Genomic DNA, 26131 nt, shown 5'->3' on the forward strand with positions numbered 1-26131 from the left:
GAAAGAGATTGGGAACCATTTGACACTCCAAATAGTCGTGGACATGGTTGAATAAGTTTCTGACGGACACTGGCTGGTTCAGAAGACCTTCTTGTCGCCATTATACCGATACCAAAATATCTTCACAGTCTTAACAGAAAAGCATACATTTTAGATATGTATGAGGAAATTTAAATGAGTTAATTTTAAATACTGATGTAGTGGGTACTTTAGGTATAGTTTGGAGATCGGCGGAACAAATAAATTATCCGACAAAATTTCGATTAATCATAAAAATTTTGATTAACTATTTATTTATGAACATTTTATACGAATAAACAACGATTTAACATGCAAAAATAATGGGATTTTCTTATATTTTTTGGATAATTTTCGGTTATGAATAAAAATAAATAATTCGATAATTTCTTATTCAAACGCCGATCTCTAGTATAGTTAGATTCACAAAAAAAATTTAAAACATTTTGAAATAAAAAGTTTTCAGTTCTTAAAATATGTTTTATAGCTCTCGAAATATGTTTTATAGCTCTCGAAATATGTTTTATAGCTCTCGAAATATGTTTTATAGCTCTCGAAATATGTTTTATAGTTCTCGAAATACGTTTCCAGTTCTTGAAATATGTTTTCCAGTTCTTGAAATACGTATCCAGTTCTTGAAATGTATACGTATCCAGTTATTGAAATACGTATCCAGTTCTTGAAATGTATACGTATCCAGTTATTGAAATACGTATCCAGTTCTTGAAATGTATACGTATCCAGTTATTGAAATACGTATCCAGTTCTTGAAATGTATACGTATCCAGTTATTGAAATACGTATCCAGTTCTTGAAATGTATACGTATCCAGTTATTGAAATACGTATCCAGTTCTTGAAATACGTATCCAGTTCTTGAAGTACGTATCCAGTTCTTGAAATACGTTCCAGTTCTTGAAATACGTTCCAGTTCTTGAAATACGTATCCAGTCCTTGAAATACGTATCCAGTTCTTGAAATACGTATCCAGTTCTTGAAATACGTATCCAGTTCTTGAAGTACGTATCCAGTTCTTGAAATACGTTCCAGTTCTTGAAATACGTTCCAGTTCTTGAAATACGTATCCAGTTCTTGAAATACGTATCCAGTTCTTGAAATGCGTATCCAGTTCTTGAAATACGTATCCAGTTCTTGAAATACGTATCCAGTTCTTGAAATACGTATCCAGTTCTTGAAATACGTATCCAGTTCTTGAAATACGTATCCAGTTCTTGAAATACGTATCCAGTTCTTGAAATACGTATCCAGTTCTTGAAATACGTATCCAGTTCGTGAAATACGTATCCAGTTCTTGAAATACGTATCCAGTCCTTGAAATACGTATCCAGTTCTTGAAATACGTATCCAGTTCTTGAAATACGTATCCAGTTCTTGAAGTACGTATCCAGTTCTTGAAATACGTTCCAGTTCTTGAAATACGTTCCAGTTCTTGAAATACGTATCCAGTTCTTGAAATACGTATCCAGTTCTTGAAATGCGTATCCAGTTCTTGAAATACGTATCCAGTTCTTGAAATACGTATCCAGTTCTTGAAATACGTATCCAGTTCTTGAAATACGTATCCAGTTCTTGAAATACGTATCCAGTTCTTGAAATACGTATCCAGTTCTTGAAATACGTATCCAGTTCTTGAAATACGTATCCAGTTCGTGAAATACGTATCCAGTTCTTGAAATACGTATCCAGTTCTTGAAATACGTTTCCAGTTTTTGAAGTTTCCATTTCCTGTTCTTTGAAATTGTTTTCCAATTCTTGAAAACTGTTTCCAGATCTTCTAAGTCTGCGAAAATTCTGAAACATTTGATGCCCTGGGGGTTTCATGCATGGCACCCCCAAACTCGCAAAACTAACGACGCCACTGCGATCCAAATGGACGTTCTTGTACGAATATACACTTGGATACGTACTTAAGGAATGGACTATTCAAACCGGGGTTGATAATCCGGGCAACATATTAGCCTAATCGATTTCAAATGTTCAGTAAAGGCCCCTTCAGCAGCGAGCATTAGTATTGTATACCCCGGCGGCTGGCAAAAAGTCTGTCTTTGAAAAAGACTCGGGGATATAGGGTGGAGGGTGCTTGCATCCCATCAAGAAGAGTCGCCGGCGCGGTAGAGATTAAAAGATTGTCGAGGGGATGTCTTGGGAGGCGGGCTTTCGGTTGATGGGAGTAAGAGGGATGGTACGCGGTCAAAGTACCATAACTGCTTTGAGCAGCCAACATCATCCCGACTAACTAGATGTCGGACTCTGATAAATTTATTTTCATGCCTACGTCTTTCTCTATCCGCCGCGGTTCCTTTTTACCATCCTGGAAGACCTATAGGACCTGTCATCGAAGTTTCTGTAGCCCTCGGTACGCGGGACTGTTGAGAAATTGTCCCTCTGATTTGGGACTACTTTTAGGCCCCCTTTCGTTTTGTTTTTACTTTCGCTAATTCTGGTCTTTCCTTTCTTGGTTTTGTTGTTTTCCGAGTTGCACTGATAGTTTGGGCTCATTCGTTTACTAGCGTCTTTTTTTGGTAAACATGTTTTTTTGGATAAGATTATATAGTCTTTTGGGATTTTCTCTTGTTTCTCGGATTAGTTTGGCTTTCATGTTGCAAATTATCTCCTCTTATGTTGTAGATTAAGTAGTATCGACTGAGTGATTTTGTTCAATTTGATTTCGAGATTTTTATGCTTTAAATGGAATATAACCTTAGGTATTTTGTGCGGAACAGCGTCGTTTGTAGCTCTGGCCGCTCTGGCCTTTGGCTTTAAAAATGTTTGGCGCCACTGTACAGGGAAATTTGAAAAATTGAAGGGGTCTTCCATAAAGATTGCTTTAAAGGCCTAAGTTTTCTTCTGCCTGTCCCCCTTTAAATTAGGCCAACATGTTCAGCGGTTGGCCTACCACCAGGGTATTTGCGCTCCACTAAATTAATTTAAAGGAGGACAGGCAGAAAAAAACATAGGCCTTTAAGGTAGAACATGGGGTCTAAAGTTTGGATAATTGGGTACATATGCTTATAACTAGATGTCAGACTCTGATAAATTACTTGTTTAAAAACGACAACAGATTTTACTAATTTTCCAATTAAAAGGTCATTCCAGGAACGTTGTACTATTCACGGGATGTCCCGAAACTTTCCTAAATGGTTTACGGGTGCCAAACGTTTTTCCTACATCTAAAATTCGTTAAGACGAAGCGCTTTACAATTTCTCGGGGCATTCAAAGACCCACCGCGCTGTAAACACTTATGAATTTTGACCTTGAAGCGCGACCGTCTTGGCAACGTCGTAATTATTTTGAAACGACCAGCCGGAAACACTTCAACAAATACATCAAACGGAAAAGTTCCTAGTTCAAATATTCTTTCAAATATTGAAATATTTGGAATGCATAGGTTCCCATTAAATCTTGATATCCTCATAAGTAACATAATAACCATAAGTCGACTTGGACTCGCCATTTAACTGAGTAGTATTAGTCATTAGTATATTTCTATTTGGTCATATTTTAGACACTAGGGGGCTCTGTGCTGAACGAAACCTGGATAGCGCAAAAACTCTGAAAATCAGTTCGATGATAATCTAGGCTATTTTTTATACCATAAGTAACATGACACTTCCAATTCACCCAATGCAATTTTTTTAATGATAGTCTGTTTCACCAATGACAACGTAAACCATTACGTACCGACGCACTGACAACTCTCCACGAAATGTTACTAGTATTTGGAGGAATTGCGGGAAATCGGCGACGGTCCGCCGACAGCCTTTTCGACAGTCCAAAGCCTATAATTCCAAATAACGGTCAAAAACGCGGCCGATCAGTTTAGTAAAATATTTTCGGCGGCGTAATCGTCGGCCAATTTCGGTATGGAGATACAGGCCGGAAGGCAGGCATGGCTGCCAGATTTCGATAGACCGAAAACGGCCAACTCTCTCAAATGTTTTCGTTTTCAAAACGAAAAGTTTGCGGCGTAGCTATCGACTAAGACTATTGAAAATTGAAATGCTTTCAAAAGTGTAAATAACGCTTACTTTTGGAAAATAATTATGAATTATTCAATTAGGAACACTGGCTCCATTTCAGAAGTTAAGTTTTTTTCGAATTTCAAAGATCAACGCGTGTACGCTCGTATTTCTCGCCACCAAACTAACCAACTATTTTGCCAACGGAAAGAGTAGGAAGGGACAAGTTACCTGTTCGGAAACTTCCTATTTCGCAATCACTCCACGACAGACTATCATTAACCGAATTCGATCTGTGCCATGCTTATGTTTATTATGTTACTCATGGTTATTCTTATAGTTGTTTATATCCTGCCTATGTATTAAAAAAAACCAGTAAATCACTGTTAATGTAACAAAATAAATTTCTTTTGAATCAAGGAATACTACTGATTTTGAAATGTCAACAAATGCCATATCGCGTTACCCGCACGAAAAGCTAAATCCTAGCAAACAAGAATCTGATGGGAATACTATCGTAAGTCAGTATCAAGCGAAAGTGTCGAAATCTCTGGCCGATAATATCCCCTCGCTCTTCAACTGTAGATTGAAATCATTAAAACCGCTTAAGAGTCATCTACACCACCAACAAAACCAATGCGAACCCGACTCGCAGTCTCGAGACGTGTAGTTCCTGTTGGTCCGTAGTCGCAACAAGCGGATCTAAAAGGGATATCTTTACGGGGACCCCTACGCTTTCACTAAAAAGAGCCCCCCCCCCCCCACACATCCAGCCAAGCCATAGTTTAAGAAAACGTTTTTTCTTCAACGGTACGACTGCGCTAACAAATGATACCCAATCTCGGTTCTTGCATGGCGGCGATAGGGAACGGGAGATGGTCAGATGCCAGCCAGGATAAGAGGACATCTTTTCGGCCTCTGGCTCCGTGCGTTCCCTCTTCTCACACTCATTAAGCATCGCGTCCCCCGACGGGCCTCGATAGGGCCCGTCCTTCCCGCACGCTCGCTGGTTAACGGCGCCGAGACGCACGGGGCCAACTGCCTCGAACGGAGACTCATGGAACCAAATAGAAGGGAAACCCGGTACCGCAGCGCCGGAAAAAGAGCAACAATGCTTTGCGGCAAAATGACGCCTAAGGCTTTCCTCCCATCCATTCTAAGTTACGCAGTCTTCGTGGCGCTAGCCGTCTCTTCTGGTGTGTCCAAACTGGCGCACCCCCCAGAAGTCTGTCGCTCTCCGAGAGGACCCGGGTTTCTCGGGGAATTTTCGCCGCCGTATAGGTCACGTGGCGCCTGTCTTGGTTGCCCCCTTCCTCCGACGAAAGAACCGCGTTTGACCCTTAACCCCTGTAACGTTTTAACCCCTAGCGGCGGGGTCGCCCTATTAGTGACGCTTTAATTAGCCTTTAAAGGGTCACCACCCGCGGGCTTCGACGCCCCACCCCGTTTTATTGAGATTTTCGGGGTTCTGACGCGTTGGGCAGCCGTCCGATCGGGGACCCGTTGCGATCGCAATTTTTTTACTTGTCAGTTATTTTCCTCTCTAAACCCGACACTTCCTTTTTCGCTTGGTTGTGATTTTAATTCGTTATTTTAACTTTATTAATTCGTGTAAATAATGATTGTAAAATTTGTCAGCTAAATTGCAAATTACTACATTCAACCGGTGTTTGGTTCCGATTGGTTTAGTGATGTTGGCGATTTCGTAGCTTTCAGATTTCGAATAAATTCTAGGATTGGATATTTTACGGCAACAAATAGGCTTTGAAAATTCGTCACCTATTTAAAGTTTTTAAAATACAAATTTCTAGATTTTAAATTACGATTTTTGGGATTTTAAAATACGAATTTCGAGATTTTTTTTAAAATACGAATTTCTAGATTTTAAATTACGATTTTAGGGATTTTATAATACGAATTTCGAGATTTTGTAAAATATGATTTTTTTTTCTAGATTTTCAAATACGAATTGAGAGATTTTCAAATACAAATTTCGATTTATTAAAATACAAATTTCGATTTATTAAAACACGAATCTCAAAATTTTAAAACCGAGGGTAGATCATAAATTATAAGGACACCCTCGTTTGATTAAATCTCATTAAAATGAGATCTATAGCTTTAGCTGCAAAACAATTAAAATTGATTAAATCATGATTAAAATTGCAATCTTGATTATTAGGACATTCTCACACGTCGGTTATCTTTAAGATTTTAAGCCCGACAAATGACGTTTATTGGACAGATTTTACATACGATTTTAAGATTTTCAATTTGCTTATAAGATTGTAAGACCTTTATTTTTTTCAGATTATTAAAAACCTAAATTTAATAAGTAACTAATCCCACCGCTTAGGTTTGCTAAAAATATAACATAGTTTCAACTCACAATAAATTGCTGCCATATCGGAAGAAATTTCGTGATTGCACTAGCGCCATCTCTGAATTCGTTACTGTACCACCATTTAGCAGGTACAACTGTTTCTTGAATTACCAACGAATTACATTAAATCCGAGCCAAAAGCGTAGTTCTAAATAGGCCGTAGATAATTAACTACCTCCCGGGGCCCTAGGCTTAGAATTCCATAGGCTTAAGCCCTCCCAGCCTATGCCTACTAGGATGCAGGGCCGGACTTAGAGATCCTGGGCCCATAGGCAGATAAGGAGTCTGGGCTCCCTTTTCACGCGCTGCATTTACTCTTATCCCTGGAACTAGGCTGTACCTGAATTTCCCTGATTCAGCGTAGAGGTCTGGTTATATTATTATATAAAAGCTCTTAACAATAACCGACTAAATATGCGATAATTATGCAACATTGCGCTTTAAGGCTGCGTCCGTAAACTGCCAGGCAGAAATTTTGGTAATTTTAAAACAAAATCTTCTACCTAGGAATTTCTCCAATATAAATTACGATTGATATTATAGATTTTTGCCATCAAATACAGTAATTACGGTCACTGGAGGGCCCCTTCCAAGGATGGGCCCTAGGCCACGGCCTAGGTTGGCCTAGGCGGAAATACGCCACTGCTAGGATGTGAGTCTAAAAGCTAGTGAGATGAATAATTTAAAATAAACAATAATTATTTAAATGCCCCGATTGATACTAAACTTCCAAGCCGTTTCGTCTACGGCTTGTTCAGAAACTATGTTCTAAATCCTTTTGAATAAAATTACGAAAGGTTACAAGGTATCACTGTAGACAGATTTGTACTATTCACGGGATGTCCCGACACTTTCCTAAATGGTTTACGGGTGCCAAACGTTTTTCCTACATCTAAAATTCGTTAGGACGAAGCGCTTTACAGATTTGAGGCCTAAATGATTTAAACTCTCTAGGCCTACAAAATGGCCGAATTAAGCTACGGAATTGGTAGGACCAACCCTAAATTTCCCTAGCTAAATTCTACAAGCTCGCGCTAAACAAATTTATTACAACTGCGTCCTAAATGAAATACGAAACTTTGTCTAGGGGTCCTCGCATTAAGATCGTCGAACCGCCCAACGAGGGGTAAAAGCATAAAATACCACATTAACGCTAGCAGCTTCGTCACATCATAGGCGAGGCGCCGCGGTAATAGTTTCGCCTCAAAAAAAACTCTAAGAAGCCACGATCGGTTGGTAAAAATATGCGAAACGGAAAGCTGATATAATTAAGGGCTGTGTGTTTAAAGGCGGGTTAAGAAATGAGTTTAATTTTTTATTCATTTTGACATTAATGTTGGCTTCCGTTGGACGCCAAAATATATATAACGTATATATTATGCACGCCTCCCACTCGTTTTTTTTTTTGGCCCACCCCGGCGCCCCGGTTGGGTTCTCAAACCAAGCCCACTCTCAATTTAGTATTCCCCCCTTTTTACTATGTGAAGAAAATTATAGTGTTTTCTCTCTTCGTACGAAGGAAGTCGCTAGTATTAGAGCACTGAAATAAACGTTTGTGTGTTTATTTCGGTGGATTTAGTTCGGGCCAAGGTTATAAAAGTTCGTGTTTGTAAGAGGGTGTAACTGGCGTGTTCGAAGGTCTCGTAAATTTTGCGTATGTGATTTAATTCAATGGTTCAAGTTATAAATTCAACCTCTATGTATAAGTTCGATTAGGCCTATTAGAGGTCGGCGGAACAAATAAATTAACCACAAAAATTTCCATTAATCATTAAAATTAGTATTATTTGTTTTATACGAATAAATTATACGATTAAACAACGATTTAACATGCAAAATTAATCATTTTTTTCGAATATTTCTGAATAATTCTCGGTTATGGATAAATATAAACAATCGTATAATTTCTTATTCAAACGCCGACCTCTAGGCATAATAGAATTTACTAGAAACTGAATGGATAATGGTCGAATAGTCGTTTTCAGGTCCACCACCGAAAAATGACCAATGGCCGGCTGATATCCGACAGTTTATTACGTTGAAAATTTGCGATTTAATAAAACGAATATACATATTTTTTTAAATAACTTTTTATACTCTTTATTTTCATAATAAAATGTTGAGGTTAAAGGTAATATTATGTGTAGGTAGCTGTTGGCTCTCGTGGCGTATTGTAACCCGGCCACCTGAATTAAGGGCTTTAAAAGTCGCTCGATGACTTAGGCCTAAGGTGGTGCCTTGGGTACTAGCCTAGCTGAATATTATTATTGTTAGAAATATAATATATTCAGTCTGAAAATGGTTGCTTTTATAAAAAGCTCAAAACTCGAGTAGGTCCCATTAATGTAATTAAATATCTTTTCGTTAGATATTGTTAATGAAATTAACTTCTGTAATGAACCATTTAAGGTTGGTTTAAGGTCAGAGTGCTGATTTGAAAACGACTTAACCATTCAAAAATCACGCCGTCTTTATATATTATGTATATAGTAATCTAATTTTACGACTATAAAGGGTCATTTTTCAGTCAGACAAAATATCAAAAAGGAAGTCAGGGATTATATCCAACAGAACTCTTACGTTGCCATAAAGCAATTCACGTAGTTGAAACGGCGATATTGTTTTAAAAACCGATTGACCCAACATCTGTTTTTAGTTTATATAAGCTTTGAAGGTTCTTAGTAAATTAGTATGTAGTTAAAATAATAAATATTTAACGAATTATTACCAATAAGATTTAGTGAAAACATATAAATACTACGAATAATTAATATTTAAAAGTAAATCTATAAGTTTACATTAATTGTCAAACGATGGCGCCACTAATCTGTACGTGACAAATGTTTTTATTAAGGCGTTACGAGTCCCGTTGGCTAAAAGTAGTCCACGATTCGACATTTTCGCTATCTATGACGGAAATTATTTATTAAAGCGCATCTTATGGCAGCCATCGTTTGATGGATAGGTCTATTTCGAATAAGGCGTGTAGACATTCGGGCGCCAAACATTCTATCACACTCTTAAAGGGAAGATATATTTTTTTCTATGGCGGTTTTTATAAAAGCGAGCGCGCGCCTCGAGATGATTTCGGCTGCCAAATGTCAAAAGAAAAGAGCCAAGATGGTTGCGTCTCTTCCTCTAAAAGCTTTTTGGGCAGATTTTGATATTGCTCTTTCGGTGGTGCGGCCAGATTATATTATTGCGGGATAGGTGTCAGGGATCAGTCAGAGAAATTGAAAGACTCGCTCTATCACGCCAGCATGCCAGCACATCAGCCACGAAAAACCGTAAAAAGAGTTGCATCCTTTAAGCCTAAGTTCGATATTAAAAAAAGTAGTACGAATATACACTGAATGTCACGCGGATGGAGGAATGGTAAATGCATTATTGATAACTTCTCAAGGGTTTTTTGCTTTTATTAAGATTTCATAAGTCATATCATAAGTATATTATTATTATTTTAGCTCTTATGAGAGAAGTAGTCTTTTTCCATTGACTGGTAATGTTATTCGGTATCTTCCCATTGCGCCGAATTCCCATTAGACCGAATTCCGCCAATGTTTTTGATGAAATTAGCCCAAAGGCGGGTTTTGTATTTTTTAGGCTTAGGAAAGGAAAGGAAATTGTGGTGGTAGTGGGCAAATGAGTTGACCACTTTAAAAACTACCTGGTTAGGTTAGATTAGGTTAGGTAACAGTGCATGCTGTTCTGACAGATGCTGAAACGGATAAAACCGAATCCTAAACCCGGAGAAGTGCGGGTTTTTCGGTTGAATGGGACAATCCCACTAGACCGAATCCTAAATCCGCCAAAGTGCGACTTTTTCGGTCGAATGGGATTGGGTTCAGTCGAATGCGATTCGGCGCAATGGAACAGATTCATGTTATTCTCACCATCCCGCTAAATTATATAATAAATTAATAATAATCAGCAAGGATAATACCCAAGGCACCACCTTAGACCCAAGTCATCTAGCGACCTTTAAAGCCTTTAATTCAGGTGGCCGGGTTACAATGCGTAGGAGGGTGGTGGCAAGTCCTTCATGCCACAAGAGCCAACAGCTCCCTATACACTAACTATTACCGTTAACCTCTACAGGTTTTTATGGAAAGGGGAAACCCCTTTAACCAGTGGGGAGAGAACTTGCAAACTCAACGCGGAAGGGGATATTCCAGTGCCACAAACTGGGATCAAAACCCACCAGTTTTGGATTCACCATGCAATGGCTGAGTACGCTTTAGCATAGAGGTTCCAAGTTTTCACCCAGTGCACCAAGCTGGGATCGAACCCGGCTCCTCTTGCTGCCTGTTTTATTCATCTCGCTGAAGGTATAATTTTATTCGCTTGAAACTTGTACATCTTCATTGGCTCCAACTGATTATTAAAAATACATTTTGTAAAAAATAATTAGTGTGAGGTACATCATATTAGTAGTTTCTAATTATTTTTTATGTAAAAAATAATGGTTATATATAAGTAAATGTCTTTACATCGTGAAGCGGATTAATGCACACGGTAACGTTTGACATATATAATAGGTGTTTCTATAAAATAAAACAATAAAAATTAGGAGTATAAAATGTTTTTATCCGCGTCACGAGCGCCAGTTATTTAAGTGCTTTACTTGCACGCGGGTTTCAGATTCCGCAGGGTCTCGCGACTGCAGCGAGTGCACCTTCAAGAGCTGCAGCAGTGCTCAGCTAAGCGACGTAGACAAAACATTGTCACATGACCTCCCGTATTTTATAGAAACACCTATTTTGCCTATACGGTATATCAGCTAGGCTAATACCCAAGGCACCACCTTAGGCCCAAGTCATCGAACGACTTTTAATAAATCTCAAAGTTATTTCAGAAATCAGAAACTGATTTATAGATTTCAGAGCGCAATTTTCGTGTTTATTTCTGGTTTTTAGGCTTATTTAGAGATTTTGGAACTGATTTTCGCCGAGATTTCCTGATTTTCAAGTTGTTTCAAGATTTCTAAAACAAATAGTTAAGCAAAAGACGATACTTATAGATACCCCTCGCGTTGATTTAATCGTTTGTTAATTGGTCAATAACATAAATTACAGCAATTTTAAAAAATATTCTTTATATGGGATATATAATTTAGGTTAAAGCCCACTAAATAGGGTATAAGTTGTCTAAATATAATACCCTAAAATTGCTTTCTGACGACGTTATCATTTGGCTATTTTTAATTTTAGCTTCTTTGGCCAAAATAAGCTAAAGTCGCTTTTTTTCGAAGAATCAGATAGATTCATGGCCATCTCTAATAACAGGGGCCTTTTCATATTACAGGTGCCAATTGCTTAAATTAAGGTACGTGTTTCATATTTACGTTCTACCTGAACATACTTAAATTGGAATATTGCTGTATTTTCGTCGGCTAATAATAAAAATCCAGTCTTTAACGAGATTCTCGAGTTTTCTACTACGATCGAGGTTCTATTTAAACTGATAACTAAATCAGGGTTGCCACAAAATTTTCAGATTCAAATTCCCTGACTATTCCCTGTTTTCGATGACCATTTTAAGAGATTTTCCCTGACTTATTAAGGCCAAAATTTTTCATTTAAATTTTACTTTTATCAGAAGGTAATAAATTTAGATGAACTTACATTTCAGTAAAAAGGTTATTGCAATGTTGAAAAAATTGGCCAAACATTCAAGGAAATAAATGATAATCGGGGAATTTGTCATAGATCTATAGAGTTAAATTACCTTCAAAAAGCGTCAAGATCAAATTGAATTCCCTGACTTTTCCCTGAATTTTTACCAATTCTTAAAATTCCCTGACGTTTTAGGCCCATTTTTAAATTCCCTGACTTTTCCCCGATTTCCCTGTTTTCCCTGACGAGTGGCAACCCTGTAAATCCAATGACCTTATGTCAGGGTCAACATTAGATCGATGTTTAGTTTTTCGAACCTGAGCAATTGACTAAATATTTAGTAGAAACTGACATTTCAATGAAGCCGGATTTAGTCTTTATTTCGTGGTTTTCCACTAATAACCCGCAGATTATAAACACACTTTTTTTTCAAAAAAAGCATCAGCTTTCTTAATATAATCGTCGCGATAACAAAGTCTTTCGTTGTTTGCACCGAGTTGTAACGTACGAAAACGTTCATTACAAATTCAGTAGCCTGGGATTAAAGAAAAACACATACCCTAAAACAATCGGGCTTGATGTTTCAGTGTTATAACAAACTTCATTCATAAGAATATCTCAATGGATGGCCCCCAAATATGTTTGCTAACGTCATTTAAAAGAAAAAAAAAGTTTTTTCTAATTATACCTGGACTAATTTGGGGAATTATTTGGGCACCTGGTCTAACCAAATTTAAACATTTGAGATACTAATTTACTTGAATAGACTGTAATCTTCTTTGGTGTTTGAAAGATGTTTGACAATTTTAAAGAAAAATAATTAATTAATGATAAATTAAGTTAGAAGAAACCACCTATGGACAGTGAGAAGGATGATAAAATACGCGAAAAAGTAGATTAGTCCATAATTAAAAGGGATAATATAGCTAAATCCTAAACAAATTTGAAGAAATTAAAAAACTTACTAATAACTCGTACCAATAGGTCTTCGAGCAAACAAAAAACGCGAAACTCGGATCAAATAGATCTTCGAGTAATAAACTAAATTAAAAATAAATAAAATAGCCAGAAATTCCAACGGTAGACCGGTTTCGTTCTATTTGGAACTCATCAATACCGTGCGGGAAATCTGGCTGGCGACTGTTAAATCTAAAGGAGAAACTAAGCCTAAACATTAAAAATTTCAAAACGCGTTGCATAGCAACGGAAAGCCGATAAAGTTTCTCATGAGAACACTTTATTCAAATTTCTTATCTTATTAACTTTATATCTGATTAACTAATCAACCAATAATAACTAATTTTATTTGAAAGGTTAGAGGACGTTGAACTATTGGAAATATATTGTTTGAAAGTATATTTTAAATCGCATACGGAAGATTTGGAAGCTATTATTTGGAAAAATATATGCCAAATATTGGTCAGGCTACTTCGTAAATATTTTGGGGATTATATCTTCGCGATATCTACAAAACATCTTGGGAATTCTTAGAAAACGCATCTAAATCGCACCATGGGTAATAAGTAACCTTTACGGACATTCATCACGGATATTAAGCTTTACGGAATCGTGATTATTAGCCTTTACGGAAACCATCCTGATTATTGCATTTACGGAAAGCCATCGTGATTATTAGCATTTACATAAACTCATTACTGATAGCTTTTATGAAAACTAATCTTGGGTACAAGCGTTTTCCAAAATTCATCACTTTTACATAAACTCATCACTGGTATTATCTTTTACATAAACTCATCATTGGTATTAACTTTTACATAAACTCATCACTGGTATATTAACTTTTATGGAAACTCATCACTGGTTTTAACGTTTACGAAAACTCATCACTGATATTAAGTTTTATGGAAAGTAATCTTGGGTACAATACTTTACGAAAACTAATCACTGGTATAAATCTACACGGAAACACATACATTACCTTTTACGTAAAATCATCATATATTACCCTTTACGGAAACTCATCACATATATTACCCTTTACGGAAACTCATCACATATATTACCCTTTACGGAAACTCATCACATATATTACCCTTTACGGAAACTCATCATGAAACCCCAGCGTAAATAAACAAATTAGCTGGTTACAAACCACAGCTTAAAAATATACGGACCATTTTCCATTGGCCAGTGTCACGGGATAAACTTCAAAAAGAAATAGGTGACTCAATAACAACCAGGGCTACCCTCACGCGCCGAACTATTGTTTAAAATTATCCGCGACTTCAACAAAGAGCTGGTACTATTTGTTTGGCGATTATGATACCCCTGGCGGGCATTTGAAATTAACCACGAACCGAAAAAATCGGCAATCACGGCTGCACCCAGCGAGGGATAATTACCCCGCCCCGGGGCCCGGGCCTGCGCGCGTTGCCCTTCAAAACAAAAGGGCCCCCTCTTCCACGCTCTAATCTCCCCAAGACTCGTCAGTTAGAGGATTTAAATTAGTTTTAATTTTTTCTTCCCCTTCACGGATAAAAATTATACTTAACTTTTTCTTTATTCACCGCGCAAATTCGTTTTGAAACTTATAAATCTAAATTTCTCGCTTATTTGAAAGCTGTTCCATCTTCTAACTTTTTACGTGTAACGCATTTTTATTAGTTTGTTTTAAAATTTCTTTATTTTATAACGATGGCTATATTATCTCTAAGTTAATATAAATACACGCTTCGTATATTACAGTGAATATTTTTATCTGTGTGTATTACTGGGTTGTTATAATATCGAAAGATTTATCGCTATTCAAATATTTATATTTCGACGCCTTTTGAGATCCGTGTTTCGGTGATAAAAGTGCACTTGCTCCGTTAAAGAAATTTGGACACTAATTTGTTTGATTTGCCACGATTGTATGCATTACGAATTATGCGGGTTTGAAAATCACATTATCCTGTATTAAGAAGCCATATTTAAACGTGTCTAACTGGAAGTGAGATTTTATAGAAATTTTAGCGTTTTATCTAAAAGTTCGGAAAGAAAAATTATTTAAAATCGATCAAGTGCGCTTTCAATTCCAGGGCCTTAGAATTTTATCACATTTTAGACATTTTCGGCTCAATTGCACTTTCAATAGAATTTTAACACATTTTAGACATTTTTGGGTCAATTACGCTTTCAATAGAATATTAACACATTTTAGACATTTTCGGCTCAATTGCGCTTTCAATAGAATTTTAACACATTTTAGACATTTTCGGGTCAATTGCGCTTTCAATAGAATTTTAACACATTTAGACATTTTCGTTAAACCTGCCCAGATGACGATGACACAAAAACGTGTTTGGACAATACTAATACTCGCTTTAAGAATGGCTATGAGTATTGTCTATACACAAACTTCGTTTCTTCTTGAACCGATTTCGTCTTAATAGTGAATCCTAATTTGAAGGTACTTTTCGTAAATCCGAATCTGATTTGGTCATTTTAAACAAAGATATTACCGCTGTTTTTTTACGTTGATTATGAAATATTGGAACTGATATTATCTCAGATTTTGGGATTTCTAAAATCTGTTTCTATAAAGTTTACAGGATTTTTAAATCTGAAAGTAAATTACGGCTATCTATAACAGATTTTTTCCTTCTAATACCATATTTGTACTGTTCTTATGTCATTTCTAAAATCGTAAAGTAGGGCTCGGCGTTCGGATAGGAAATTTTCCGTTCATTTCTTTAATATCCATATCCGAAAATTATCCGAATAAAAACTTAATTGTTACCTATTAAATCGTATACTAGTCGTGAATAATATCCGTAAGTAATCAGTTAATCGAATTCTTTATGATTAATTGAAATTTTGGCGGTTAATTTATCCATTTAGCCGAGCTCTATAGCTACGAAATATTTTTCAAAAGTCCGGTAAAACGATCGTAGGTAAAACCGATCACAGCATCCGAGAACTTTTGAGACCAAATAAATATATTATTGGCGCGAAACCACCGCGATTCTTAGCAGTTCCGGTGGCAGATGTTATAAAAACTGTAGCCCATAAGTGGTGCCCGTGAAAAATCCTTTTTTAAAAAAATCGTCACCCTCACGAATAAAGAAGAAAAAAAGACATTTCGAATGGGCCGTTTTGTGAAATATAGAGTCGAAATTAGAAGCCTTCTTCCGAAGTAAGGTGGGTCCGGCGTTGATGGGCCCCGGGTCTTGATAACATCTCTTTTATTTTTCGTCCACCCTGGTCCCATTATGAATAGAAGGACATTTTGCCAGGGCTCACTTCGTACCCTGAGCGCGCAAACCGTACCCTTTTCCACGGCGTCGTACCGCGATGGCCGTTAAGCCAGAGCGCATTCTCATTTCCGCGACAACACAGAGTTCCCGCATTTTGAGGTTTCCACTTCTGCCGCTCTCATCCATCCCGAGAACCGCTATGATATCTCCCGCTCCGATCCCGAGACCAGATTCCCGATAAGGCTTAGATCCCTGGCTCTCCCAGCTAACGTTTTCTCTTCGCCAGGGTTGTCTTCTGGGCCAGGGAATCGCGGCTTATGGAATATTAGGACTGAGAAGAGGCCCGCTGTTGTCAGGATTTTAAAAACTGAATATCGGACGGCCTTTTAGCCGAAAAATCTACGCTGATTTCGATCTCAGATTGTAATTCTAAACGTGCAGATACTCTTTTTCGATAAATCCAACCGCTCTTCTTTATGGTATATATATTTTTTTAAACTTGGGCTTATACGAAATTAATGGGGATTTTACTGAGCAAGATTTATTGGACAAATTTACTAATCTTACGAAATTAATGGGGATTTTCCCGAGCAAGATGTTTGGGACAAATTTACTAATCTTACGAAATTAATGGGGATTTTACTGAGCAAGATTTCCGGGACAAATTTACTAATCTTACGAAATTAATGGGGATTTTCCCGAGCAAGATTTTTGGGACAAATTTACTAATCTTACGAAATTAATGGGGATTTTCCCGAGCAAGATGTTTGGGACAAATTTACTAATCTTACGAAATTAATGGGGATTTTACTGAGCAAGATTTCCGGGACAAATTTACTAATCTTACGAAATTAATGGGGATTTTCCCGAGCAAGATTTTTGGGACAAATTTACTAATCTTACGAAATTAATGGGGATTTTCCCGAGCAAGATGTTTGGGACAAATTTACTAATCTTACGAAATTAATGGGGATTTTACTGAGCAAGATTTCCGGGACAAATTTACTAATCTTACGAAATTAATGGGGATTTTCCCGAGCAAGATTTTTGGGACAAATTTACTAATCTTACGAAATTAATGGGGATTTTCCCGAGCAAGATGTTTGGGACAAATTTACTAATCTTACGAAATTAATGGGGATTTTACTGAGCAAAGTGTTTGGGACAAATTTACTAATCTCACGAAATTAATGGGGATTTTACTGAGAAAGATTTCTGGGACAAATTTACTAATCTTACGAAATTAATGGGGATTTTCCCGAGCAAGATTTTTGGGACAAATTCACTAATCTTACGAAATTAATGGGGATTTTCCCGAGCAAGATGTTTGGGACAAATTTACTAATCTCACGAAATTAATGGGGATTTTACTGAGAAAAATTTCTGGGACAAATTTACTAATCTTACGAAATTAATGGGGATTTTCCCGAGCAAGATGTTTGGGACCAATTTACTAATCTTACGAAATTAATGGGGATTTTCCCGAGCAAGATGTTTGGGACAAATTTAGTAATCTTACGAAATTAATGGGGATTTTACTGAGCAAGAGTTTTGGGACAAATTCACTAATCTTACGAAATTAATGGGGATTTTCCCGAGCAAGATGTTTGGGACAAATTTACTAATCTCACGAAATTAATGGGGATTTTACTGAGAAAGATTTCTGGGACAAATTTACTAATCTTACGAAATTAATGGGGATTTTCCCGAGCAAGATTTTTGGGACAAATTTACTAATCTTACGAAATTAATGGGGATTTTCCCGAGCAAGAAGTTTGGGACAAATTTACTAATCTTACGAAATTAATGGGGATTTTACTGAGAAAGATTTCTGGGACAAATTTACTAATCTTACGAAATTAATGGGGATTTTCCCGAGCAAGATGTTTGGGACCAATTTACTAATCTTACGAAATTAATGGGGATTTTCCCGAGCAAGATGTTTGGGACAAATTTACTAATCTTACGAAATTAATGGGAATTTTACTGAGCAAAGGGTTTGGGACAAATTTACTAATCTCACGAAATTAATGGGGATTTTACTGAGCAAAGTGTTTGGGACAAATTTATTAATCTCACGAAATTAATGGGGATTTTACTGAGAAAGATTTCTGGGACAAATTTACTAATCTTACGAAAATAATGGGGATTTTCCCGAGCAAGATGTTTGGGACAAATTTACTAATCTCACGAAATTAATGGGGATTTTACTGAGAAAGATTTCTGGGACAAATTTACTAATCTTACAAAATTAATGGGGATTTTACAGAGAAATATTTATTGGACATTGTTTACTAATGTCTCCTTAAAAACCTATTTGGAGAATTATTGGTGATACAAAGTAAAAATGAAACCTTAGAATTAAGGATAAATTGTGGAGCATAATATGAACTTTTGAATTATTTAAATTAGATGTCTATCTTGAATTATGGGTGAACGGTGTTGGTAATAACTAGTCGTATTTAATTGTTACGTTGATTTATGCAATATGGGAAAACGCTAACTTCTTAAATACGCCGATGGCACTTTTGTAAACTATATTTTCGGAATTCAAAACGGGCCTTTGAAAATCTAATTTTAATTTTAATGGAGTGCAATGAGTGTTATAAGACGTGTACCATTGATATGGAATTGAAATACACTATAATTATTCATTAATTACTTAATTTGCTTCTTTTTTATATCATCACACGTGAAATATTCCATCCTTGATAATTTTACAAAATAGGCGTTGATTGGACCTGTTTCAAATCGCTTAATTTAATTTAATATTAAAATTTAGAAAAAATTAGCATAGCGCAAAATCAATAATTAACTTCTTCACGAACGTTTAAACAAATAAATTATTGAGAAGTTGGAACAATCTTACATCTTTTAAATTCCCTCAAATTATTTATACATCATTATTATTCTAAGTAATAAATTTAAACGCAAAATTCGCCAAATCAAAAGTTGAACAATTTTACGTCCATTAAAACTAAACTATAATTATTTTTACTATTAATTTTTTCATAGTAATTTTAAAGCGTGAAATCGAAGCGAAAAATAAATAAATAAAGTTGACCAATTTTACGTCTATTAAATTTAAACTATAATTATTTTAATTATTCGTCTGTTCATAAGAAATCTTAGCGCAAAATTCACAAAATTGAAGCGAAAGAAATAATAAATAAAGTTGACCAATTTTACGTCTATTAAATTTAAACTATAATTATTTTAATTATTCGTCAGTTCACAATAAGTTTTAGCGCAAAATTCACAGAACTGAAGCGAAAGAAATATTAAATAAAGTTGACCAATTTTACGTCTATTAAATTTAAACTATAACTATTTTAATTATTAATTTTTTCATATGAAATTTCAGCGGAAAATCAATTAAGGTATAAAATTTCTAATAAATAAATTGCAGTCTTACCTGTTGTGTGAGGATCGAGCGAAATAAACTTTCACGGGGAGTCTGAATTTGTATTTTTGGAAAAATAAATGGAGGGTAAAAAAGCAACTTCGGAATCCTTTCGGGTTGTAAGGCGAAACAACTCTCAATAATCTTGGACCCTAAACTCGAGAATCCCACCTTTATCTCTCCGGCAAAAGTTCTCCTAATAGGCGTCCCCCATTTTTCCACAGAACGTCTCTCGAAAACCGCCTCCTACCCAGATTTACACCCCTTCCGACCCCCCCCCCCCTCGAATAAGGATATATTTAGTTCCTTTTTTCACCGCCAGAGGGCGGAAGCGTACGGCGCCTGGATTGATCCTTTCTCCGAGCGTTGCCATGGCGACCGTTTCTCTCTAGCTCCATCCATCCCCACTCGGGGATTTAGATGGAAAAAAGATTTTCCAGTTCTGATTGGGTCCTTAAAGTTTTTTATTCGCGCCTGTATATAGGGAAATGCTCAGTCGTTGTACAACGTTCGAAAGTGGGGGTACTTATGAAGCGTGCAGATTGTACCTTATCGGTACCTTAGCGTACGTTGTTGACTGTTAGTAGTCATTCTGTTTTAGAATTCTAAAACGTATTGCGTAGTGTGAATTTATTTTGGAACGAATTTTTGGGTGGATTTTTTCATTTGGTTCCGACTAACTTGGATTTTTATTTATTCCTGGGTATTTTGCAATGCTGACGTCTTCAATTGGGTCTTTATTTACCATTCTTGCCTTAGTTGGACATCGTACGATTTAGATTTCATTTATTTAGGGAAGTTTGCAAAATTGTCGCTAACTTGCTGAGATTCAGAAGCTATCGTTAAAGTTAAAAGTTACTTGGTGGTTTTTATGGTTTTAAGGTTCAAAATAACATATAAAAAAGTTGTATAGTTAAAAGTTCAATTTAAATTTTCTTAATTTATTTTTTATAGTTTTATTATTTATTTTATCACCAATTTGGAGCGGGTTTTGGGATCCATTTTATCATAGTCCATGGGTTTATTTTATCATAAATATGGATATAGGGTCTGGATCCATTTTATTCCAAAATATTAATAGTTGTCTCTGGATAAATCTTTTCGTAAATATTGTGATAGTCTTTGGTCATAAATTTGAAGATTTGGATCTGATTTTACCTATATAAATAAAGTAGGAATCCATACCTCTACTTGGAATGCTTATCACGGCAGAATTTCGTCTCGATGTGGCTGGCGGTCTTTTTAGACGTCACTATGTTAACTTAACAAACAACAACGTGAGAGGGGAGCGCGCGCAGAGGGGATTTATTCTCTCGTAGGCGGGGCCAAATCCGTCAGAGTGATCTTACCATACGCGATACGCCAGGATAAGCATTCCAAGTAGAGGTATGGTTTGCTGATAAAAGATAATAATATAAATGTAAGATTATGTCTGTATATGTGTTTGTTTGGATACGTTCTTACAGTTTCTGTCCGAGCTCTACAAAATTTGGTTAGTGATTCCGTGGTGCCCTACGCCAGGTTATAATGAGGTATTGAAGTTTTACCTGTCATAGTTTTTGCCCACGCGCGCAAACAACAACTGTCACTTCTACCAGAGACCAGTGTCGCATCGCGACCTTTGGCACTAACCGATTTTTCTTTGGTTTTTACGATGCAGCTGCTCTGCCAGGGTTTGTTTATTTTTTGCTGTTGTAAGGTCATATCACTGTATCAAGTTTCGTACTTTCTCTGACACCGGCCAAGCTATTTCTACTGTTTTCTTTTGGAATCGCCTTAGTTTCGCAACGACAATTAATAAAGTCCAAAAGCCACTCTTTTAAAATCGTTGGTATATTCCTAGAAACCTCATGTTTTTCCCAAGGTCAATTTGTTTTCTCGGGTCCAAGGGTTGGAGCTGCAGAGAACCTTTACATACTTACCCCGTATGAAAATACTAAAATCATAGTGGATAAAAACCCTCTAATGTAAATACATCCTAAGGATATAAGTCAAACGCTAAATTATATCTGTATAGTTATTAAAAACTAAAATATTTTTATAACTATAAAGATCATTTACTTTAACATGCAAATATATATTAAAATAGTTTTTTCTTCGACATATTTCATTTTATTTGTATCGTTCTAAGCCGAAATTAAAACACCTAGCTGAAAACCCAAATTTATTTCACGTATTTACTTTTAAATCTACCGTTCTAATCCAAAATTAAAACACTTATCTGGATTGACTAAAAAATCAAAATGTTCATACAATCATACATTTCTGGGTGGAGACGTGCCACGCAGGTGACGCCACTAAGACAGCCCTATTGTAATTATTTAACACGGTGTTGTTTTTATGACTATTTGTATTCTCTCGGACGGACCCCCAATTTTGAACGGAAATTTCAAATTTATAATCAAACTAATACCATTTTCAGAATAGGCTTATAAAACCAAGATTAGCGAGCCAAAGTTTATTTATCGCATATATTTCAGTACATATTTCGAAAATGTATTTATTTTATAATGTTTTAACGTTTCACGCCCTATCAATAAGCTCCTTCCCCTTAAAGGAAATCAACTCCGTCCGGCATCTTAATGGTACATAAGCATTGACGTCTTCGAACGCGATTGAAGGGCACCCTGGTGACGTTTTTCTTTCCCCCTCTCATGTTTGGATAAAGTTAGACTATGATACCCACGGACCGCCTCAATACAGTCATTTTACCAAAGTACAAATAAATACATTATCGATGGTACCAACCATAAGATATTTCTATTAGAAATATAAAATTATAGAACGTTTAGTTTACAATTTAATAAACCTTATTTCCGACACGCACTCGAGGCTTCTCTAAATAAGTATTATTAGACTTGGAGAAGCACCGGCTAGTGTCCTGCTTTTTAACTCTCGGTCGGTAAAGTGTAATAAAATAGACTTTTCAGCGATAGCTGGTCAACCGAGCGTAGCCAACCATTTTGAGGAGCTTCGTTCTAAAGTTGATCTATGGCGCGGTGATCAGCCGACATTGTTATCGTGGTAAAGGTTGAAATAACCCCGCCTTTGTCTACACAGTCAACCGACAACGGCCTTAACCATAAATACCAGGGCCTCCCCTCTTTATTTGGAAAAATACGAGCTTTGATTTTGGGCCGATAGGGGCGCCGTCATCGAGCAACCGCTCCTTCACTGCGTCGTAAATTTCGCTGCCATTTTGAGTCGATTCTTTTCGGGAGGGGGTCCTTTATTCTATTCTCGAGACAAAGTCGTTTGTTAATACTCGATGACGAAGCGCACGATGTTGTATAGAGAATATATAGACCTCTATTCGAGGAATTTTCTTCTCTGAGGCTAAATGTGATCGCTAGATGGGGTCACTATCATCAGAATTTGTGTATAATGTATCTTACTTAAAGGAACACGCTGGTGTTTTAATTTAACCAGTTTCACGCGCTTGTTTCCAGAATATGATTGGTCGTATCTGCTACCAGCCTACCACGTGGTAAATCCGGCCCGAATTTTTTCAAACGCCCGTGTGGCCCTTTAAGATATAAATATTCATATATATTGCTAATGTTCATCTCTCTATACTGCTAAAGTTCAGCTCTCTATACAGCTAATATTAATATATCTATGTTGCTAATTTTCATATATCTATAAATGCTAATTTTCATATCTCTATATTGCTAATTTTCATATCTCTATATTGCTAATTTTCATATCTCTATATTGCTAATTTTCATATCTCAATATGGCTAATGCACATCTCTATATTGCTAATTTTCTTCTCTATACTGCTTATATTAATATCTATATTGCTAAGGTTCATCTCTCTATATTGCTAATGTTCATCTCCCTATATTGCTAATGTCCTTCTCTTTATATTGGTAATTTTCTACCACGCCTACTATGTCAAAGAAATCGAAAGAAATGAGTTTAAGTAGATTCTTGATTAACAGGAAAGAAATCGAAAGAAATGAGTTTAAGTAGATTCTTGATTAACAGGAAAGAAATCGAAAGAAATGAGTTTAAGTAGATTCTTGATTAACAGGAAAGAAATCGAAAGAAATGAGTTTAAGTAGATTCTTGATTAACAGGAAAGAAATCGAAAGAAATGAGTTTAAGTAGATTCTTGATTAACAGGAAAGAAATCGAAAGAAATGAGTTTAAGTAGATTCTTGATTAACAGGAAAGAAATCGAAAGAAATGAGTTTAAGTAGATTCTAGATTAACAGGACACCGAAACTCATCCTATGAAGCTTAGCTTTTTCGGCATTTCCAGTTTCTTTGCAAACCCTTTCTTAAGTTTTCGGTTATCGAACCAAAGCTTAATGGCAGTAAAACTTAACTAGGATTTTTCAGTAAGTCAGAACTTAAATATATTGCACGGATTTTAGCACAGACATATTCCAAATCCTTACAGCAACAGTTGGCTCTATCATTGCCACCTGTATTATGATAAGGCCCTTGTTGTTAAAGATGGCAATGAATCTATACGATTCTTCGAAAAAAACGACTTTACTGGAGAGCGTGGTGCCATCTATAAATGGCAAAGGAAGCTGAAATTTAAAATAGCGAAATGATAACGTCGTCAGAGAACCATTGTAGAGTATTATAATTAGACAACTTATACTCAACTTTAGTTGACGTTAACCTAAATAATATATCCCATATAAAATATATTTTTAAAAATTACTATTATTTAGGTTATTGTGAAATTATAAACAAACCAATCAACGTGAGGGGTACTTTTAGGTCCCGCCGTTTGGGTCAAAATGTAGCGTAAGCATCTTGTTTTGATTTCGACGCTAGCGACATCTGTTGAAAAAAGAGCTGCTTCAGGTCGAGCCGACACTTGCTTTAATGCATTTTTTTACGGAATTGCCCAGTAATTTTACGAATTACATACGAAACAAGCCCAGGGCCGTCTTAAGGCATGGGCTAAATGGACTACAGTCCAGGGCCCGAGCGCCAGGGCCCCCAGAAAGGCCAGCCATACAGCCTCTACCCTAGGGATAAGGGTTTAGTTGGTTAAATATTATTTACGCTCATTTAATATTATGTATCATTAAGTTACGTCTAAAGTAATTTGACTCATCGCCACATCGCGTATCATACGGTACCAACAATTTCTAAAACCTAACAGCGAGTCACTGTCAGTAAAAATCTTATTTACAGTGGACCTATGTTATAGTTTTGAAATTAAAAGTTTTGGTTTGGTTATTGCGTAGTTGAATTTTGACAACGGACATACAAAGGCTGACCGTTGGGGATCGCAAAGGTCTTAAGAAATAATTTAGCCCAGGGCCCCAAAAAGTCTTAAGACGGGCCTGAACAAGCCACTAAATTTCTGACAATCCTTTCATTCCACGGGCGCCAACAGCTCCCTACACTAACTATTACCGTTAACCTGAGAAAGTGGTTAGCACTTTCGCCTCGCAGCAAGAGGAGCTGGGTTCGATCCCAACTTGTGGTAGTGGATGAAAACTCGGAACAACTCCTTCCGCGTTGAATTTGCAAGTTCTCTTCCCCAGTGGCTAAAGGGCTTTTCACCGAGTTCTTTGGTTTTACCCTTTCCATAAAAACTTGTAAAGGTGATCGGTAATAGTGAGTGTTGGTAATAGTTAGTTGGCTCGCGTGGTATGAAGGGCTTGCTACCACCCTCCTACGAATTGTAACCGGCCACCTGAATAGGAGGAACTATAAAGTCCATTGGGGGCTGAAAAGATGGTAGTCACGTGACTTTGTGAAGAACTGCAGCGCCATCTATCCTAAGAAATACGAACTATTATTCATTTTATTTTGCTAATGGCGGTTTAAATTTCGCTCGATTCGTCTAACTTATCTATTTATTACTATTATTATTATTTAAAACATTTTGTAATAGAAAAGTGTAAGTTAATTTGCGGTCTACAATATCTGGAAGGAATATTTTTTTTCTTTACCGTCGTACGGCCAACTATGAACACGAGTTACCGAATCGAAGTTGGCTGTGAAAAGGTAGTCACGTGATTTGGTTTTCCCATTTTAACAAGTTGGTTAAGACCAGATTTATTTTATAGTATCGCCAATTACTGGCATTCAAAGTCGCTAGATGACTTGGGCCTAGCGCGGTGCCTTGGGCACTAGCTTAGCCAGGGGCGTAGGAACGTTCTAGAAGTTGGAGGGGGCAAAGTGAAACCAAAAGGGGTCTGGAGAATGGTTTTGAATTTTTAATGGAGTGTAGCTTCTCCGAATCCATGGGTAAATTTTTCTACTATATACATTGGCGGGAAAAGACTGAAATTTAAACACAGTTGAGGTTCTATAAGCTTTATATGCTTTTAAAATGATAATTTGAGCCTCGCGAATATTTCAACTGACCAAAAAGTTGGAGGGGGCAATAACATTAGTTGCCCCTCCCAGTAAAATTCTAGGGAGGGGCATTGCCCCCCTTGCCCCCCCCTGGTTCCTACGCCCCTGAGCTTAGCTGATTACTCCGGCCAATAAACTATTCGCTAGTTCCGGAGTATTAGGGCTACTCTTTTTACTCCTTGTGTAAAGAGATT

General features: G+C 36.6%; 1 protein-coding gene across 2 annotated transcripts in view; it reads right to left on the reverse strand.

Moving 5' to 3' along the window:
- Positions 1–26131, reverse strand: part of LOC149961209 (GATA-binding factor 2-like) — a 167776-nt gene that overhangs the window by 128482 nt on the left and 13163 nt on the right. Inside the window, exon 1 of one of the 2 annotated variants that reach the window (XM_090175897.1) lies at positions 19611–19710. The exons of the other annotated variant lie outside the window; for it this stretch is intronic. The gene's annotated coding sequence lies outside the window, so the exon portion shown is untranslated. Of the gene's footprint in view, positions 1–19610; positions 19711–26131 lie in introns of those variants that run through there. 2 annotated transcript variants of the gene reach the window in all.

This window comes from Leiobunum rupestre, chromosome 1 (assembly GCF_980474605.1).
Source record: "Leiobunum rupestre chromosome 1, qqLeiRupe1.1.hap1, whole genome shotgun sequence".
Taxonomy (NCBI): Eukaryota; Metazoa; Arthropoda; class Arachnida; order Opiliones; family Sclerosomatidae; genus Leiobunum; species Leiobunum rupestre.